This window comes from Ptychodera flava (genome assembly GCF_041260155.1).
Source record: "Ptychodera flava strain L36383 chromosome 23 unlocalized genomic scaffold, AS_Pfla_20210202 Scaffold_23__1_contigs__length_28996876_pilon, whole genome shotgun sequence".
NCBI lineage: Eukaryota > Metazoa > Hemichordata > Enteropneusta > Ptychoderidae > Ptychodera > Ptychodera flava.
In genome coordinates this window covers 16,005,253-16,027,302 of record NW_027248277.1, presented here as the reverse complement: position 1 = coordinate 16,027,302, position 22,050 = coordinate 16,005,253, and the positions used below count along the sequence as shown (strand labels likewise).

Here is a 22,050-nt window from a genome sequence, read left to right as displayed (position 1 = left end):
GACACAACATTGCAGTCAGTGTTTTCAAGGGTCCCCTTCCTCTACCAGTGGAAACAGTAGAACCTTGTATGCAGAAAAGCTGTTTATGTGGAGTGGGATTTGTAAGACTAACCACCTTCAGATCCTCCTGGATTTAAATTTCTTGTGAAATTTGAGTCACGAGGTAAAAAAAAAACCCAGCTAGTATACAACAGTTGCGGTATTTGATCTCTTGCCATTCTGTTTGTTGTAGCGTGGTAACATTGGTTTCAAAAGGATTTTTCATGCATATGGGTTGCAGTATGTTGACAGAGGTTTTAGAGAAAAGGACCATGGGAAGACATTATTTTGACAACGTCATGTAAGATCATAGTACTGCACGTGTACGTACACCTGGCACAACTGATGAGGTTGCATTTTAGAAATGTCACCACTTGTATTTCAGTTGAATGCAGAATCTGAAAATTTTGTTGCACTCGTAGCAGGCTGTTGAAATCATGAAAAGTGGGAATCTTGAGGCACTTTATGACTGAATTATTTAAAGCTATTTTGTGAAATTCATGGCATGAAATTAATTCATTTAAAGTGCGCAGTATTATGTAAAATGTCCCTGTCTGTGTCTTCACAAAACTGGAATCATGTGCAAAGTAAACTGAAGATATTGGTTACCAATGTTTCACTTGTACTCTCACTTTGCCCTTTTCCCAATTTGTCCTATGTACTGGTCCATCAGCTCCATTGGTTAAAATTGGGATGTACCAATGTCAGGCAGTGGTGAAATGTTATTCCTTTGGTTTTGTACATGAAGCTATGGGCTATTCACATTCCTGAGGCTGTAAAGTTGAAAATCAGACAAAATCAGTCCTGCAATCAGAAAGGATGGCTAAAAAGAGTCAATTCTTAAAAATGGCAACAGATCTTTTGCCGTAAGTTCAAGCCATTACGCCTGTGATGAGCTTACATTTAAATTCAGGAAACATACTAAACCAATGATGAAAAAGTAGATAGGGTTTTCATTACACAACCCACCCCCCACCCTCCCCCTAACCCCCCCAAAAGAAAAAAAAATGTCTGGACATTTTTGCATTGGTGCATAGAGTGAATTCAATATTACAAGTGGATGATAATATTTTTACAGGCTAGTGGTTCCAAGTACAAAAAATATGGGACATTTTACAAAATGGTCAGTTTGCAAATTGTAGACAGCGAACTGAATCTCTGGGAGGAAAGTTAGAAAGTGTCTCATGGCGGCTATTGATTAACTCAGGTTCTTCCAAGTTGTAGTGATGTACTGCACTTGTAAAATTACACCAATTGGAAGGTGTGATGGAAAATGAAATAAGGAATTAACATAGATGAAGGGAAAGAGGAATGGTAAAAGAAAATGGCCAACAATGTGCATTTGACTGTTGCAAAGTTGTTGTTGTTGCAAAGTATCATCACATAAAGAGAAGCTGTTAGTGTAAGTTAGACTGTAACAATTGCATACATTGCTACAGTGTATGTTTGACTGTTACAATGTTGTACAGTATTGTACAAAAAGTAGCTAACATTGTGTTATACTGCTACAATGTTGCAATATATCACAGAAGGTGGGACTCAGAGGCTTGTGCTTTAACAGAATGACACCATATCTTTGTTCAACTGTATAGTTTTCTACAGCAAAGATGGACATCTACATTGGGAAATATGGTGAAACGATTACACTTTCTGCAGTTGAATAGCTAAAATCCTCGGCTATGGTACTGTTTGATCCATTTTCTAGATTTTTGCAGCATTCCATCTTGATGAGACAACACAGGAAAGAGGGATTACCAAAGCATGTTATAATTTGCATAACAAAGAAGGGCTAACAAAGGAGGGTATCCATCCCTGACCTCCTCCATTGTGTGTCTGTCTTGGTTGCCATTGTGTGACATTCAGCTGTCCAGTTATTGGAAGCCTGATTAGTTGTTGGGCAAAGAAACACTTGTTTGGGTGTGAAATCATTGTAAATTATTCATGGTTGTGTTACCCTCAGTGCTTTTGTTCAATGGTCTCTGACGTAAAAGTTGGAAATTTTGAGGGTGACTGCGACTTCTAATGACAAGGAGGAAAAATCCATACTTGTGAAAGCCAGTAACGGTAGATGAACTTGAATGGATTCCATCATCACAGATTTTAACATTGCTTCCCAAAATTTTCACCATCAAGGGTACGCAAGTTATGGTTTTAACTTCTGTGTCCTTTTGAATAACTGTTTTTTCATCATATGAATTTGTTTTTTAAAATTTTAAGTTTTGATTGAGTTAAGATATTAGAGTGAACAGTTATCGAGGCAGAAAGGGATTATCAAAAGATATGCTTCCCTGAATGCCATCGTTTGATTACAAGTATATTTGTAATCTGTTTATAATCAGCATCGTTGAATACCAAGATTTCCTCTCCATCAAACCCAATTTTAGAAATTCTATTAACCTTTTCATTCCTCCACTGTAAAGAGGTCAAAGTTCACCACTGAAAAACACGAGGGACGTAGCAAAATACGTTGGTTAATTTGCGGGTAAAACCGTAACTGTACACAAGTGTAACTGAAGTACTATGGCTTAGATCTGGTGTGTAAATCTAAACATCTGAGGGTTCAGCTGTTCCCCTAGGACTGTGAAAATTAATATGTGTGCTTGCAACAAACTTTACCTCTTACCACTATGGTCTGGCCCAAAGCTACATGTATTGTTATAAAAGGGCCGGCCGGTAAATGTAATCTTTGATTATTTTTTCACTGGTTTTGTTTTATTTGTCAAATGAATCTTCTTTTTCTGCTTCTCACAGTATGTCAAAATGCCAACCTTATATAGCTTGTCAACACAGTATGTTTATACTTATGAAAAGCATGTTTATCAGTTGCATTTGAATTCTAATCTGTATCAGAATTCACTTTTAAACAAAAACAATGCAGTCACCATAGTTACAAAGTGACTTAACAACTTGAATTTCTACATCCTTTAAGGAGTACAACGAGAAATTGTATTTGACATAACAAACAAAAATTGTGAAAAAAACACCAAAAGTTACAGATAATTTACCTGTTTACAGGGCACTCAGGGAATGGCCAGTTTAAATACCTTTTCTCCTCCTCTGTAATTGCATTAGCTTGAATAAAGCCAGGATTAAACAAACAGGGACTACTTTAAACAAATTGCGTTCTTCAGATTCCATATTATAAGAACAGGTGTTGGGTTTCTCTCAGAGACTATTTGAGAACAGTTGAGAACAATTTGTAATGGATACAATTTTGTTTAAAAGCAGTTTGGTCATGTCTGTCAATAATTCTTCCGGTTCATGTTTTGGCTTCCCCCCACTAACTTTGGGTGCTGATTTTATTCCAAAATCCATTATTTTGGAAGTTGATCTCTTTGCCAGGACCTATTTATCCATCATCTCCAGGTTATTTTCCATGCAATCCATGCTGACGATTACTTTTTCCTGATTACTTGTTGCCAGCTGTGTAGCTGTATAAGCAAACACAACACTGCAGGAAAAAAAAAATGAAAAATTCCAAAATGAACAAATCAAATTTTTTTTTTGAGTCTGCACAAACTATTTTATTTCTGACTTACGGCACATTTTGGTGTACACCAATGGCAGGCATTGGATATATGCAGTTTTCTCCAGGTTGTGTAGTTTGGCAAACCCCCCTTATCTTACCTAAATCCTCCTTAAAATAATCACAAAAGCACACAGTGTCCCCCACTACAAAGAGATCTTGTGATATTGATTGCATAAAGTATCATTGATACTGGCGTTGCACTTCACCACCAGAACTCTACTTATAAATAATGTCCTTGTAATCGTGTCATTGACCCACAATAAAGATAATGTCAGCCCAGGCCCCGTAAACAGTAGTACTGTAAAATGCAAAATGTCAAAATATGACCAACATGCCTCCTTGAAAATGTCAGTATATGGTGAACTCAAGTGAAATATCAAAGTACAGTGATAGTGTTAAAAGTTCCTTGAATGTCATAACTGATAAGAAGAGAGGTAATGTGTGACTTCAAAAAGGGAAAAAGTGACAGTGGGGACGATGTACACCAGAAAGGGGTGTATCGCCATCTGTCAGATAATTTAGAATTTCGAAGATTTATCGACTATGATGTTTTGAAACCTCCAAACTCTGACTTTGAAAGTGTGATTTGAGTCCATGCATAAAGCCATTTTGCTGTTATTAAGGTAGAATGCGCCTCAAAAGTAAAAGACTTACGGAAATTTTTTGCTCAAACTTTCCTGAACAACACTTTCAACCATTCTCTTACTAAATCAACAATAATTTTTTTTTTTTTTTTTTTGGGGGGGGGGGGGGGGGGTTCCACTGTGCAGAGTTTGGAACAAGTGAAACAATTTACCCAACATTTTGCGATATTTGAAATTCAAAGTGACCGGCATTCCTGTGTTAGCACTATGGGGAAAAAAATAAGCCGATGAAATTTTTTTTTTCCAAGACCTTTGAAATGAGCCCCCACAAGTGGTAGGATCAGAAAAGAGTTGTAGAAATTTGAGAGTCGGGAAATCTATCCCTGAGGTGCGTTCTACCTTAAAAGCAGCAGTCACCAAGTGAATAACAGTAACTTGTTAAAAATATGTCGTGTTGTGTGAACGGTGACAAAACTTACTTCAGTATGATAATCAATCTAGACAAAATTTACAGGAGTTGCTGCAATTATACACGACAGTCTCAGGGACCGTGTAATTGTACAGAGAAAAAGATGTAGATATTCCCCCCTTTTCGGAGGGAGGGGAGGGCGGTGGAGGAGAGTCTTTGCTTTGTGATCAGGAAGAGTAACAAAGTAGTAACACTATATGGGGAATGTTGATATACACTCTCAAAACTGACTCTTCTCTCTCATAGTGGGCAAAGGTCACGGGGTCAGACAGTCCCTGCCGGTGTGTACATACCATGAACTTCCACTGACCTATGGGGTCATAGCCATACATACCAAGAATGCAGTGGACACTTCTATTTAATTAAACAACCAGACAAAAATAAACTTTGTGTGGGCCTTTTCTAAAAAGGAGGGCACTGTTTAATACTGGAAATGTCTTTGACTTTTTTTGATGGACACATATCCTTTGAAATTTCAACAGTTGACTGTTTTAATGAGTACTTGTTCTTGTGACAAGAACATACCATTTCCTGTAAACTAACATGTGTTTGGTAATTTACTGTGATGTTGCCCCATTTGTGGATGTCATTTAGAAATACTTTGATACAATTTCAGATATTTGCTGAAATTGTCATTGAACTGTTACATTTATTCAGTATGAGGACATGTTTTAGTTCACATTCAACAAAAACAGTCAACTATATTCAAGTCAGACAGATATTGAGCAGCTTCAAATGTTGTGTTAAAATAAACCTAACAAACAAAATGAGAAAAGATGGTGATTTTATCATTTAAGAAAATCATTTTGATCAATAATTGGGAAAGACATCTTTTACATGCATCGCATAGCTACATGTATGTACCTTATAGTGGTTTCACTTCCTGATGTTTACCATGAGTGAAGCTTAATTTATTTTTCCAGTAGATTACCTGGCACATAGTTCGCATAATTACAGGGATTACCGTCTTTTAGGCCGTGTCTTTTTGTCTAGGAATCAGTGACATCAAGAATGACTACGCAGGTTTTTCAATCATCTGTCGTCTTGTATCTACTTTGCCACTTGCACTTGCAAGAACACTGTTTGCTCTGCAAACAGCGTTTTGTAATTTTAACCCCAAATTGTCTGTAAATTGAAGGAATTAATCATTCAGTGCCACTCACCGCCATTGTACGTCTTCCTACGCATTATACGCACATCTCTCAACCTCTTGAAATTACAAAAGGTGTTCAATTAACATAACCATACATTATTTGCATATCTACCACTCTTTGTTTGCCCAGTGAAGTCACCTCACTGGCTTCATGCTACCCGCAAGGAATGAACCACAGGATTCTGGGAAGGTGTGGTCAAAAAGGAAAATATATGTACACTGAAAAAAATGTTTCTGCAGACAAGAACTAACATGAGTGGAAACAAATATTGAAATAACAAAACACACTGGCATTTCAACAAAAAATCATTGATTCACGCAATAAAATAATTTTTAAAGGCTGACAAAATTTGCAGATCTCCATTTAAACCATACCATTTCCAAAAGCCATTATATGCCCCTCTTTATTTAGACACAAATTTAAAACACATTTTCATGATGAAATGTCATGTACAACAGTGTTTCCAAAATTTGTAATTTAGTGATAACCCCTCAACCTGAAAAAATAGAGAAAAATGAAAAGAAATACTGTTTCACAAATTCATAAAAATATACTTATTACATGAAATGTGTTGGTATCTAAGACGATTGTTGTATGTACTTTATATATCCAAAGTCAAGCTGTAACTAGCCAATGTCTGCGTACATTTTTTTCTTAATAATAGTATTGGGGAACCATCAACACTATTTCAATATTTGCTGATGATATTTAGTCTTTTTTTTTAAATGTGACCTATTTGTCTTATTTTTAAGTTATTTTATAATTTTATATTTGCAGGGTTCAGGAAAACCCGAGTCGTGTGAAATCCATGTTGTCATCAACCAACAGCAGCTGAAACCATGTCAAACAATCCTAAACCAGCAAAGACCGCTACTGCCAGCTCAGCCAAAGTCCCTGGTGATTCCCATCATGCATCTGGGTCTACTTCCAGAGGTAGGTGATAAGGTCAAAGGTCAATTAAATCCCTTATCTATTCATCAGTTTTCAGCTCTTTAATATGTTATACTTTTTATTTCAGTCCAGTACCTGTAATGTTTATTTAGGAATCTCCAGGTTTGAGTTCAAAACGGAGACATGTACAGATTTACACTAGACTTACTGTCTCTGGGTTGTTAGAAAATTATATATATAATAAAATCCAAAGTTATGGACATCTTGATCTTGAACTTTTATTGAAGTTTGTTGTTTTTGAATCAGGGCTGACTCCGGAAAATTTGAATATTCCTCAATCGACTGTAAGAATTCAGTAATCTTCAAATCTGGAGTGCATACTACAACTTTGCAGCGGACTACCATGTTCCTTCCATTGATGTCTGTGCTTATGATATAGTAAATGCTCTTGTCCTCCCAAAATGCACTGCTTTACCTTGATACCATTGTAAATAATCAACTCCCATGATGCCCTTAGAGCTGAGTGGCATGATTCTTGAGAAGCCAATAAATATATCCTAGTAAACCTAGCTGATATATTATCAGAAGTTTCAGACTTTCACCTCCCTCATCTCGTGTTTTTGTTGTCCGTTCAACCTCAGAACTTTCTAGCAATCAAGGATGTAAATAATCGGCTGTTATCTTATCACACTTTGTGAATTGGAAACTTGTGGCTCTCTACATATTTCTCGTGACTGTCTGAATATTTTTTGTATCAATGGACCCAGCCCACTGTACTATCAAATTATCCGCACTTCACCTGGGAATGAATATATTCTGCTGGGTTCTCCACAAGTATACGATGTTTCAATTGGGTTTAGACCCACAACATTGGTACGGCAGCCAGTCATCTACCTGAGAAGCAACAGACAGAGCCACTCGGCCAAATCCCCACTGTCAAAAAGAGTGGTTCAATAACCAATCTAAGTTGTTAGAGAGGTTGGCCACTCTCTCTTTTTCAAGCAAAATATTCATATGTATATGACCATACAAAAGAATACATATTCCACAACAAATGATTGTGCAAATTTTGTATTGTTATGTAAATTGGCCACTTATGTAATTAGTTTCTCAATGTGTCTTTACCTCACTTGAGACAATATATCATGTTCTCTAAATACAGTTTGTCCAATGTTGTTACATCCAACATAATTATCTAACAACATTTCATAATGTTGCAGTTTGTATGTAATCTTCATCAACTGTTACCTTTTTACATATTTTCAGGCCTTCATCTTCTGTCTACAGTGTTCAGTATGTTTCTTGTTTTATTCCAAAATCTTGTTTAAACACTAACACTTGGGGGCTAATTTTGAAGCTCTTGGTGTAAGGAAAATTTTCACTGTCTTAGTTTTCGAAAATCAAAAATTTCGTTTTTAGCTCCCATAGCCATATGTATATATGGCAATGGAAGCTATTCTTATAGGCTAGGGAAATGTCTGTATGTATGTATGTCTGTATGTCTGTATGTCTGTATGTCTGTATGTCTGTATGTCTGTATGTCTGTCCTTCAACATCAAAAACTCCAAAACCGCTGTACATTTCATCTTGATATTTGGTGTGTACATGGATGATGGGCTGTAGATGAGATTTTGTTCAAATGAAGTTGTCATTGCCAAAAATATGCAAATTAAGTGAAAAAATGTAAAAACAGTCAAAATTGAAAAAACTCAATAACCACTGAGCAGATTACATGAAAAATTAGCATGTAAGTACTTTGGGCTGACATGAAATGATTGTGCACATCTTGGGTCAGTATCTTGGACTTGCTATTTTTCATGAATTTTTTTGTAATTTTCTCCCATTTTTGGTCAAAAAATCTCCTGCTCTGAAACCACAAGTCCGATTGATTTGAAACTTGGTATGGAAGTGCATAGGAGTGACCTTTCCCAAATTTGGGCAAATCGTGGTGAAATTTGCATATTTTTAGTTTACACGTCCATAGACTCCCATGTATAAGGCAGATCTCCATGACTCCCATGTATTAGGCCACGAAAAATAAAAATTTAGTTTCTCACGTATTCATATTGCAAAAAGGATGCAGTGACACAATTTTTAGTCCCCACGGATGAAGTCCAGTGAGCTTATAGATTGGGTCATGTCCGTCTGTTCGTCCATCCGTGAGTCCATCCGTTCACGCAGATATCTTGGATATTTTGACAAAATGTCATGTGACCTTGATGACCTTTGATCTCAAATATACATATTTGTCCATAACTCAGTAACCACAAGTGCTACCACCCTTCATATATGGTATGATGGGACAGCTTGTGACGCCACATATTGTACCTCATTAATTATGCACATATCTAATTTTGAGCGATCCAATAGAGCTAGAGGTCTGATTTTTGGTATATAGGGATAACTTAGCAAAACAATTTTTTTGACAAAACGTCACGTGACCTTGGTGACCTTTGACCTCAAATATACATATTTGTCCATAAATCAGTAACCACAAGTGCTACAGCCTTATGTATGGTATGATGGGACACCTTATGACGCCACATATTGTACCTCATTAATTATGTGCATATCTAATTTTGAGCGAGCCAATAGAGCTAGAGGTCTGATTTTTGGTATATAGGGATAACTTAGCAATACAATTTTTTTGACAAAATGTCACGTGACCTCGGTGACCTTTGACCTCAAATATACATATTTGTCCATAACTCAGTAACAACAAGTGCTACACCTTCATGTATGGTATGATGGGACACCTTATGATGCCACATATTGTACTTCATTAATTATGTGCATATCTAATTTTGAGCGATCCAATAGAGCTAGAGGTCTGACTTTTGGTATATAGGGATAACTTAGCAATACAATTTTTTTGACAAAATGTCACGTGACCTCGGTGACCTTTGACCTCAAATATACATATTTTTCCATAACTCGGTAACCACAAGTGCTACACCCTTCATGTTTGGTATGATTGGACACCTTATGACGCCACATACTGTACCTCAATAATTATGCGCATATCTTATTCTGAGCGAGCCAATAGAGCTGGATGTCTGATTTTTGGTATATAGGGATAACTATAGGAGAGAAATTTTTTGACCAAATGTCATGTGACCTCGATGACCTTTTCCCTAAAATATATGTTTATGTCAATAAATAAGTAACCACAAGTGCTATGTCCTTTGTATTTAGTAGGATGGGAGACCTTATGACAACACACGCTTTACCTCATTAATTATGTACACATCTAATTCTGGGCAAGCGATAGAGCTAGAGATCTGATTTTTGGCATATAAGGATTAATTAGCAATATAATTTTTTTTTTCAAAATGTCATGTGACCTCCATGACCTTTGACTTTGATTATACATATATATGCATATTTCAGTAACCACAAGTTCTATACCCTCCAATTTTGATAGGATATTAGACCTTAAGATGTCACATCTTGTACCTCATTTATAATGCGCATATGTATTTCTTGGCTGGCCAATACTGCTAGAGGTCTGATCTTTTTTCCCGATTTAGAACCATAACTTAGACATGCCTCATGTGTTTCAAATTGGGAACAACGACATAGACCTATGTGCCCATAGATCTCAACATATACACCCCAGTGATACTTCTTAATGACCACATTTTCCTGCCCCATCAAGACTAATACTCCTATTACAAGTGGGGACTATCTCATTGTAAATGACTTGTTGAGTTAATGGTTGTATCACAGTATTCGATATATCTAATTCTGTATTTTTTCCATTTTATATTCTGAATAATTACATTAAACATATTTCACTGTCTCCAGTACATTTCATTTAAGTATTTTCACTTCATGCACTTTATCCCTTTCACACATGTTCAAATATCTGACCAGAGAACAAACACTAAATAGTCCAGGATGGGAGCTACAGTGTCATTGACGCTATTTTTCTCCATAGAGTTAGTACAGGGAATCTTGCGGCCATTTTAAATTTCAAATATCAGTAAATCTTGAGTAATTTGTTTCTCCAGCGGGGATTCCTTGATTTTTATCCTTGATTTTGAAAAAGAAAGTGTTGAAAGATTCCTTGAGAAATTTAAAGTTTAAGCAAAAGTTTAAGTCTTTCTCTTTTAAGGCACATACTGTCTTAATTCATTTGTCAACAAAAACAAATTGCTAATATACAATTCAGTGCATGGTCGGCCAATACTTTGTATTCAATATAGGAGAAGAATGCAAAACTTGTTTTATGGGACATAACAGTGAAAATAATTTACGTAAGTTTTCTCTTGAAAAATGTGATGTAGACATTGGATTTTCTGTCACATGAAATTTCCAATTTCTGGTAACTGTGAGTTCCATGGTCACCACTGGTATCCTGAAAGGCTTTAACACTTTGAGTGCTGTAATTTTTCCCACCAAAATGTTTTGCAACATTTTACAAATTTTCATGAAATTTTCTGTAATTTTTTTATAATTTTGAGCAAATGGACATCGCGTTTTTGGCTACATTTTTTATCAAAATTTAGGGAAAAATCTTAAAAATACTGACCAGGATATATTTTATAAAAGCTACAAAAGATGACTTGGGCGCTCAAACTCAAAGGGTTACTCTAGTAGCGGATGACCTTCATCATTCCAATAGCTGTATCACTCCCTTTCCTGAATATCCATGGCAGCCGGTAGCAATTATTGTCCAGTATCCGGTGGGATTACTTGCATGCGTGGTCACTGTAAATTTGTTGATCACCCAAAATGACACCATAAATCTAGTCACCAAATATGACTCTTACAAAACAACCCACGAAAACTCGGGAAGTTTTACATTCCACAAGTAATCTTCAATTTTGAACTAACAGGACAATTTGACCAATAACCTTTAATCAGCCGAGGGATGCTTAGATTCAACTAATGTACTTAGTAGAATCACATTCTTATAAAAATGCAAACTGTATCCCATTAAAATGATAAAGTAGCCTTTATCCAGAAAAGAAGGTATCAACATTAAATGAGAACATCAATGTTACTAATAATTTTCAGCGGAAGGTGACTGTTTTACCGAATGGAGCCACCTACAGATTAGCCCTGGTGAAACTGTCTAAAATGACATTATTGAAAGAGCTGTTGTGAGCACCATTTTGTCATCATTGCCAGCAACAACTGGGTTGGCATGACATACAGACCACATTCTGTCTGTAAGACACTACACCCCCTGACAGAAACCCCCGTTTAAAGTTCAGCATTCCTGTGGTTCTCCATAGAGAACAGCTGAAGTACTCCCCTGAACAATCGGGAGCCAGTCCAGCCTAAGCTAGGGTCCACCCCCAGGCTAAAAAGGAGCAAATAGAATGGTAAAGCAATTGTATCAAATGGACGTACTTCCTCTGGGGCGATTGCTATCGCAAGGAGACAGGAAGTTGTATTCATACAGCTTTGGTTATTTGGTCTTTTCATCCCTTACAATTATTTTGAAGTCTGCTGAACTCAATGGAGGGACTGTTCCACCAACCAAGGTTGTAGGTAGAGTTGCATTCCTTCAGTGGTCCACCAATTTGGTTTTTATCACAATGAGATTATAATATAAATCTTTATTATGGTAACAGACTTTCACTCTTTCAAAAACTATGGAGAGAAAAGTGATGTAATTTATAGGTAACTGAAAAAAAAGTTAGGTAAATGAAAAAAGTAAAATATATATAAAATGCTAAATTATAAGGAGGAACCGCATTGCTTCAATATGTATCATATTGCTACAGTTCAAATAGGCCCAATGGCCATGAGATTTTGAAGTTCAATGACGCAGGCAGGGTACAAGACAGGTTTTGTTGTTGTCAACAGGTCAGACCTCAGTAAAAGTTATTGGTACACATAGGAAGACAGAGAGAGAGAGAGAGATGACAAAGAGATGAATTACTATGTGCAATTACATGGGGGGGGGGAGACTAATACACAAGACAGGCAGACAAAGAGAAATGCAAAATAACAGGGAACAAGGGCCCAGGAGAGAGAGAGAGAGAGAGAGAGAGAGAGAGAGAGAGAGAGAGAGAGAGAGAGAGAGAGAGAGAGAGAGAGAGAGAGTCCTACCGTATAGCCAAGTGCATAGAAAGTAATTGACAACTTTGGGGAGTGGGAGAGAGAAAGAGACTCACAGTATATTGATCAGAAAACCTGGACGACGTTGAACAAAGAAGTAATGGAGATCATATTCTATAGCAGAATGGTGTCCGGCTGATCCTGACAAGACTGAGATCAAGTTATAGAGACAGCGATTAGATTTTAAAATAAACAGAACATCCTATATGGTTCAAGTAAAAGACTTTTCAAAGACCTCACCGTGGCAGGTATCAACACCCCTCAATCAGAGCCGAATGATCAATGGCTGTAGTGTCTGGCCGTACTGTGACAGCCTTTATTGGCAGGTTCAGTGACCAGGTGCCCTGGGTGGGAAGTACCACCTGACCCAGCGCACTGCCCCATAGTCAGCCCATATAAATTGATACTTGAAATGCGCAGGGGCACAATAGGAAAGCGACACTGTTTGGGTCCTTGCTCCGTTGCTTGGCTATAACTGCTGTAGGGATATGATACGCTTTCTTGATATCACTGATATCTGAACTTCGCCCTGCCAACTCACTGGCTGCTTTCACTGGTTGTCCATCCTCTGGTACTGTAGTGGACAGACCCTATGAAGAAGGCAACAATGGGCTTGTTCCAATACTGCTGCAGGGATGGGGGGTAGCACGGAGTGAACACATTGGTAACCCCATACATTATCTATTCATCGGGCTAGAGTACTGAAATTCTTTGTTGTGCGTCTCCAACCATGTAATTTTTGGAGGTTTTTGTAAACAAATTTTCTTTGAATATGACTCTACGTCATAGCTTTTCTGACTACAAATCTTTGTTTACAAGTCCTATAAAATGTGCATAAAATGCCTTAATGCTTGCAATATGTCACACTGAAGAGTAAATTATAGAAGTGAAAAAGAACTTTCTATATTTATATAAATTAATTGTTACTCAGATTGCATGTTACCAATCTTGTAAATACAAAAACTGCATGTGTAAAATTTCATGTGAAATATTCTGTATTTGGTTATGGAACTTACCCATCTACCTTCAAAATTTTCAGTGGACGCATAAAAGAATTGAGATACTCTGGCTTCCAGAGTTCTACTATACACAGTTTATTGTAGTATATACACTAGTATGCAAAAATGTCATATTCTTAGTAAAGATTTAAGTGCAATTGTCTGTGGAAAATTCAAAATGACAACCTTCTCAGACCTTTCCTTTTATTTAGGATTGATTACATTGGAAAGGAGAATGTATTATAGGAGAGTTTGAATCAAGTTCTGACGTTAATGGTCATGTAGTGAAAGAAACAAAAGCACAGAATTGGCATTAAGCGGTAATACATCATTGGTAGGATTGTCCATTATTTATTCAAACTAAAGTCGTTTTCTCATGGGCATTTATCAGATCTCTGAATACATTCTACTAGGTGTAGATTTGAATTGGTAACTTAGATAAAAAATGAAAGGAAAATTATTTCTGACAAGATGTGATCTTCATCAGTAGATTTACAGATTTTTAACTTAAAAAGTATGTTTTGGGTAGATTTATGGAGTATTAAAATGAAAATCTTTGATAGTCTTTACAGCTGTATTGTTTCTGTATTATAAAGCGCCTATAGGGCTTAAGCTGAAATGATAGAGGGACACCTGCCATATTATTCAAAAAGCATTGTCTACAGGGTCTTTTGTTGATTTAGCGTGAAAAAAATCAAAATCGTGGATTAGGCTTTTCTGTTGTCTTGTCACTCAGTTGCCTGCCCTGATCAAAAAGGAAGGCAGATGGAATGGGTTTAGCCTCAGAGTGTAGTCTACTGAACATAAACAGTGTTAATAATATACATAACTGTGTTAGATTTAATTTGTAAATTGCAGTTTTATGCTGTATACACCTGTTGTCAGGTGAACTGAAGGAATGTGGGTTCCCTAGCTACTAATTTGAATTTCCAATGTACAGAAGAAACTCTCAGGAGCAGGTTTATACTTTGGTTTAGAAAGGAATACAGATGGAATTTTTAGCGTGAGGCTTAGAAAAATCAAGGACAGTCTCATTTTGGTCAGCAACAATGACAGTTTTTCCGAACTTATTTTGTAAAGGTAACTTTCCCATGGCCCGGGCCCAAGTAGGCATCGGACAAAACCCCCTCTTTAACAGACAGGCCAATGTGGACTGAATCCGGCAGTTACATAACTACCTCAACAGGCCCAGCGTTCAGATTGAACAATTTCATTCAGCGAATTCCAAAAAGCGATCCCTCTGTGTCCAGGGTGCTTAGAGAACATCCACTCATCCAGAAAATCCTACCTTTTCCACTTGTCAGAAGTTACATAACAGAGCAAAGTGATAAACAGCACTTCTGATGTCATGAGATACCATAATAGCAGACAGGGCCGGCTTATAGGCTTAGCGATAGCCTTGCTCCCCTATACAGCTACATTCAGTGTGGTTGTCATTGGCAACAGTTGCCCATGACAACCAAAGATTGCATATAACTGAAAATACCGTCTAATCCCCCTTCTAGACTTATGTATAGTGAGCAAACATGATGTCTTTATGATCATTTATATCAGATTGGACGATTTTATGCCACTGTCACCAATCATCTGTTGTCGAAAAAACATTCAGCGGGAGGAGATTGATCTGACTTTAAGCCAATTGAGTGCTGTAATTTTCCACACCAAAATTTTGCTGCCACATTTTGCCAATTTTTCTGAATTTTTCTGAATTTTTTTGATAATTTTGGACCAAATGGACATCACATTTCATAGGCTACAGTTTGTTATCAAAATTTTGACAAAAATCTGAAAAAAATTGACTGTGGTGACAAAAATTGACTTTGGCGCTCAAAGGGTTAAAGAAATTGCAGTGTAATGTCATAATTGCAATGGCACAGAGAATTACAAGGCCCCTCCCCCAGAAAATGATAATCAAATCTGATGTTTGTATGGACCTGAAAAAATTGAGCAATATAGTTTAAAACCAAAGATTACTATTCAAGGAAAAGGCCAAAGGGGAGTCGAGTCAGAGCACAAAAATCAGCTGGTGCAGGGGGCTCTACAGTGAAAAGTTCTATTCTTAAAGGGACTTTATGAAACGCCTGAATACAGCTTCATTTAGTGTCTGTCTTTTTGTGTTTATTTTGTATTGTGTGTCTGCGTGTAGAAAAAAAAGTAGACTCCGTGGTATGATGAGTTCATTCTTCAGTGATTTGATAAGTTTATTCATTCGTGATCTATGTGACAGACCCAGAATGTGATTTTCTACAAATTGAATGACACTACCATTTCATCCATACAAGGCAATTTAAATAAAATTATTTGTTTGCCATCCGTGTGCTGGTAGGTTTTCAGAGAAAATTAAGAAAACAATGTTAACACTATTACAAATAAAAATTTTATTTTACCAAAAGAAACCAAAAATAAAGAGTGAGTTTATTTTAATACACTTGTGTTTTTTATCTGTGTTTTTTTTCCCCTGGTTGGCTGGTAGGTTTTTCAAAAATGTAAGGATGGCAAACAAATAATTTTTTTCCAAATGGCCCAAGCAGTAAAACGCAGAAGCAGAAGTCAAAGCTTTTCTCACCATGTGTTCAGATACATTTGGGTGAAAAAGACTGCTAAATCAAGCCTGATACCATTTGAGTGGAGATTCCCTCTTTAATTTCTTTGCAGTTTTAGTTGGTCAAATGTTTAATTTTAACATGAAAAATTTGAGCTGAGGTGTGAACTGTGGTCAGTGCACACAAGTTCAAAGAGGGAGATCTAGAAAAGTTCTGAAAAGAAATTACGGTAGATCAGCAAATGTGCAGTGTAATGAAAGTAGGAAAATGACACAACTGAAGATTTTGCAAGTAGTTATTAGAATATCCAAGTACGGGAGTTGTAGAGCAAGACATCCATGTACGTTTGAGTCACCAGCTGATGTCAAGCACAGTAGACAACTTCTGTTTTCTCAATAGCATCATTTAAATGTAGTGTTTAAAGTATTATCAACATCAGTAAAGGGATGCAGTTTGTCAAATAAGCTGAAAACTGAAGTGTTTCAACAAGACTGCAGGCAGGGTGAGCTTTGATTACCAAAAGGGTCAACAGGGTTTGATGTGGAGTTAGCTAAGGTCACTGAGCCGAAAATTAACATATGAAAAGATCGGTGTACTTCGCGCCAGTCTGCAAATGATACTTCTTGGGCAATCTGTGTGTGCCGACCATGTTGACAGAGCTGTTGTTGTGAAGTGGGCTCTTTGCTCAAACAGTAAAGTTTACTGTTCAAGAGACCCTCGGTGGAAAATCTGTTGTCAGAACGTGGTGTCCTCTGGTTTGTACTGTCAGCAGTACGTGCTTAGAGTACCCTCTGAAGACCCTTTCAGTTCGGTAGAAGGGCCATGAATAGACTCATAATTATAAGCATGATGTTTATACTGTGAAGGCATTGACGTCAAAAGATCACTTACTCTAAAGGGACGACAATTATTTTTCAGGGGATGTGACTTGTAATAAAGGGACATGCTATTTTCTGGTCCATCAGGCCAGGTAGCAGAATCTTTCACCAAAGAATTAATTTGTCAAGAAAATCTGAGAAAGAAATAGCGCAAAATGAAATATCGGTGATACAATTTTCATAAAGTTGCGGCAAGTCTATAGCATTTATTGTACATGTATCAAAGAATGCAGTGAGTTTGCCAGTACACCATTGCACCTCAGAAGGTGTAGATTGCTTCAGAAAATGTTACAGTTGCTCACTTTGACAGCATTTCTGAAAGAAAATTTTAATAATCACAAACACGTCTTCACTTTCATAACGTAATTCTCGATTATAATATTTCACTCTTGTATGTTTGGAGGTTTGAATTCTCTTATTTTTCTGTGGTATGCTAACAAATGCAGATGAATATCAAGAAGGGAATGTCAAGAACTGGCAGAGGTTTCTCCAAAGATGGAAAGCTAATAGCTCCTCAAAGTCAAGCCTCCCCTGTTTTTCAAATGGTTTAGTCCACAGCCCTCGGGCAAGACATTATTCAGAAGATCAAGCCTCCGAAACACTTTTTCCTTTCAGTTCAGTTCCTCCGCACAATAACCCATTCAAGCGAAAATCGGGATAAAATGGACAATTTATGTTGCCTTCTACACGGCCACACACCGAAAACTTTCTCACGCTTGTCGGTAGAAGAGAATAAAAATCGTACCATAGTTGACTTGGTGTCACTGGGCATGTGATAAGGCAGCAGGCAGGGCTTTCTTTTCTGGGCGGAGTGGGAAGACCTGGCGGTGTCTCACCGCCTTTGTAACTGTGAACGCCAGCATTATGTTACAGCCTGCATAGGGGATTAGGCTAATAACAGGGGTGAAATGACCTGTCTTTCCACATATATAAATCAAACTCCGAGGCGGCTTTTCAGAAACTGACAGTTTTCTTCCCCCTCAGCGTAAAGGTGGTCACGTCACCTTTACCGATATAAGTATCTTTTCTTCACTTCAGTGATCTGTACTGAGTTTTTCAGAATCATGCAGCCATACTCCCTCTATTGACAGCTGCTCTGTGCACTCTCTCCACGAGGTAGAAAGTGGAATATCCCAAGATGGCAGAAGTAGATTAAAATGTTATGTCACAAAACAGCAAAGTTCTAACTTCAGATTTCGTGAAGAGGTGAAAAGAACTTGGTATGACGTCAGCTTTCTTCAAGTTTGTCAGTATAAAACACAAAACTTTCCATTAGTTTTTCAATGATGCATATATTTTTCCTTTTAACCCTTTTAGAACCGTAATTTTTCCCACCAAAATTTTAATGCAACATTTTACCATTTGTTATGAATTTTCCTGTAATTTTTTTGATAATTACGAACAAAATGGAACACCACATTTCATTGGCTACAGTTTTTTATCAAAATCTTGGCAAAAATCTGAGAAAAATTGAATAGGATGTATTTTGTAACGGCGGCATAAATTGACTGTGGCGCTCAAAGGGTGAAAGCTCTATCGGCAGAATATTTTTGTGTATTTATTGGCACTGGTATTGTTGTTCTGTTTGTGTCACTTTCTCTACTCCTGAAGTTATGTCAAAATGCTAGTGTTCATCTTGCAAGTTTACCAACTTTGTGTATTTGTATGTCCGATGTCATTGTTTACAGATGAAATAAAAGTCCGGACCAGAAATCATTCATCAGCCAATGACACTGCATATTGTGTACAGTGAGCAATGTTAACAAGACTCATACTACGTATCTGAACATACTTCAGAAAGGAGAATAAGAAAACTTACTTGTTTTGAGAGCAAAATAATTGAAGCATTATCATGGAGTATGCTCTGGTCCTTCTTCCATACAATGGAGTAATACATATACATATTAGTAATGTACAGTGCGCTAAACTCTTACTTATATTAAGTTTAGTTGTCCTAGACCTCGTATCCCTATTGAATGGGACAAAATTGATCCAATGCTGGGCCAATGCCGAGAGTTAAGATAGCTTTTATAACACCGGCGTGAAAGTTATGTTGTTAGTGCAGTAGGGTTGTAACATTTCTGAACAGGGAAATTGTTGGCCAATATATCCAACATCCTGATTGTAACTTTGTATTACATCTCAAAATATGCATCTGGCAATATTGTAACAGCAAAATTGTTGCAATTTTCAACAGGCAGTGACTGAGTGAGTGAATTGCAACACTGTTACAACTCTGTATCCTGTCTGTGAAATTTGTTGCAACATTTTTAACCTATCACTAATCACTGAATGGAGTATAATAGTCAAATCATTAACTGTGTTACAAAACCAAAGCAGCTGTTGACGGTTTTACCCTCAAACTCGAAATTATTTCAGAAGCAGGCAATACGTACTGCCATGCAGCTGACCAGAAAATTGATTTTAATCCAATTTTGACGCGGTTATTGTGCAAATTTCGTGAACAGATATTTATTCTTGAGATAAAATTGTAAAGCTCGTGTAGGGGGAATAATATGAGCTAGCCACTCACCATTCTTTATGGTGACTAGCGTACAACTGCTGTACAGCAGTTCAACTAATCATTCCTTTAAACTGTGGACATCACAGTCATTTAAAACGTCATCTATACGCCCCATCAAGCAACTTTGATCCCCAACAATTTCCTGAATGGAAATAAATTTTGTCATCAGGGGCTGAAGTTTGACACTCCATCAAATGAAGAATCACCCGTCAGTGCTTATACATTACAGTTTATTTCAGGCTCGCCTCTCATTTCTCGGTAACAGGAACGCTTGTAAACTGTCAAACAAAATAGTCAAGTGAAATGTATCTCTAACCTCGTGATTCTTTAGTCTGGTCCTCTAGTCTGGACTATCCTCATTGTATAAAAAATACTCAAATTAAAATGTTGAGATTCTTATGTGCAGCTTTGACAAAAGTAGACCAATAAATTTGCATTTATGTTAGAATGTGACCAATATAGAGATATTTTGACTCTCCAGATTTTACAAGACACTGCTTAAAGTGGTTTTATGGACACATTTCGAAGCATGTGGAGTAAAATGAAGTTTGCAGTTTTTCTGTGAAATCGAAAAGATGATTATTCTCCATGGAGTTACTGTAATACCAGTTAGAGTGGCCGTACTTATAAATATTTGTAGTATTTTTCGAATACTGAATTTTGCATTTTGCGTGATCCAGGTTTTTATTCATAATTGTAAAAAGAAAGTTTGAGGAGAATTTAAAACTTTTAGGTGTAAACTACTAAAGATAAAAGTGTCAACACTTTGAACACCATGAAAATGATTTAACTAGTGTGTCTGATTTCTTTACAATTTTGCAAAAATCATGGTCTGTAGTTAAATTTGCCAGAAGCCAACAGAAATCTTAACCCTTTAACCCCACCGTACCTTGCCATACACAACTTTGGTGATGAAATCATTTATCGAGGCAAGATGATGGTGCTAACCCATAAAAGCAAAAAGCTGTCCATACTTTACCCTCCTATATTCCATCAGTTGCGTACAAATATTCCAGCTGCATTTCGCTGTAAATTATGGAGTTCACCAAAGCCCTGGAGGAACGTTTGGTCCCCTTTCTTATGCAAATGAGTTTATTGTCATGCAGATTGGGTGGGTGGAAGGGTCAGTTAACTGATTAGCCCTAATCAGAACAACAAGGTGGGGTTTGGTACACACTTGACAAATTAGCCATCCCCTAAGTACAGAGGTTTCCTATCCCTGCCATTGACATGTGGTCACGCTTCCGTGACGTCCGTACGTAAATCACCGTGGTAACAGGCAGATAAAAGTTTTATCTCCGCTTTCTGGCATACTTTCTGTGTGTATCACTGTCTTTGGTCTTTCCTGTCACTTGTGAAGGACAGTGTCTTCAAGATAAATACAATGTGTTGAAATTCAGCGCCAGTGAATGGCATGTCATAGGTATTAAATGTAACACTGAAAGTCAAGGTCATGAACGAGCAGAAGGATATTACAGCTATGAATTTGTTGTACAGTGTTACTCTTAAAGATTGTGAGTACACAAGTCTTTTTTCTTCATTAGTCAAATGCATCTATTGTTTTCCAAATTGAAACAACTCAAGCTGAAAGAACAATGAGAAGCAGATTGTCTAATTAACCAACTAATCTTGGTCTTAAACTAGCTGGAAAATATCCCAAAGTGAAGTGCTTTATAAGGATAAGTGTAAGACGGCCAACTCAGTAAATAAATAAATATATATATATATATATATATATATATATATATATATATATATATATATATATATATATATATATATATATATATATATATATATATATATATATATATATTTATATATTTATATAACATATTACTTAAACTTCAAGCTTATATATATATATATCTGATATATATATATATATCTGATATATATAAATATATATATATATATATATATATATATATATATATATATATATATATATATATATATATATATATATATATATATATTACTTTACTTCAAGCTTGTTAGTGTGATACTTTACAGCAAAGGTCCCTCAACCTTTGTCAAACAAAATGATGATTTGATTAAAGTATCAATACCTTTGACAATTAGCTTTAGAGAACAGGTATTCGTACTTTTCTTCATCTCCTTCTTTCTAAGAGTAAGCTGAATTACAAAATGTTAGCTTTTCAAATTTTATTTGCAATGTGTATAAAAGGCAGTGATATTGCCGATTTTTTAATTTTAATCCAGACGAAAATCACTTTCAGCAATAGCACTGCAGTGGACATTTCAACATTACTTGGAAAGAGAGCAAGAACCTCAAGAAGCTATTTTCCAAACAACCAAATTTGTGGAAAATACTTCAACAGTTATAGGTAATAAAGCTTTGA

The 22,050-nt window shown here is 36.5% G+C and overlaps 1 pseudogene; it reads left to right on the top strand.

Moving 5' to 3' along the window:
• Positions 1-22,050, top strand: part of LOC139123777 (zinc finger protein GLI3-like) — a 73,919-nt pseudogene that overhangs the window by 6,028 nt on the left and 45,841 nt on the right.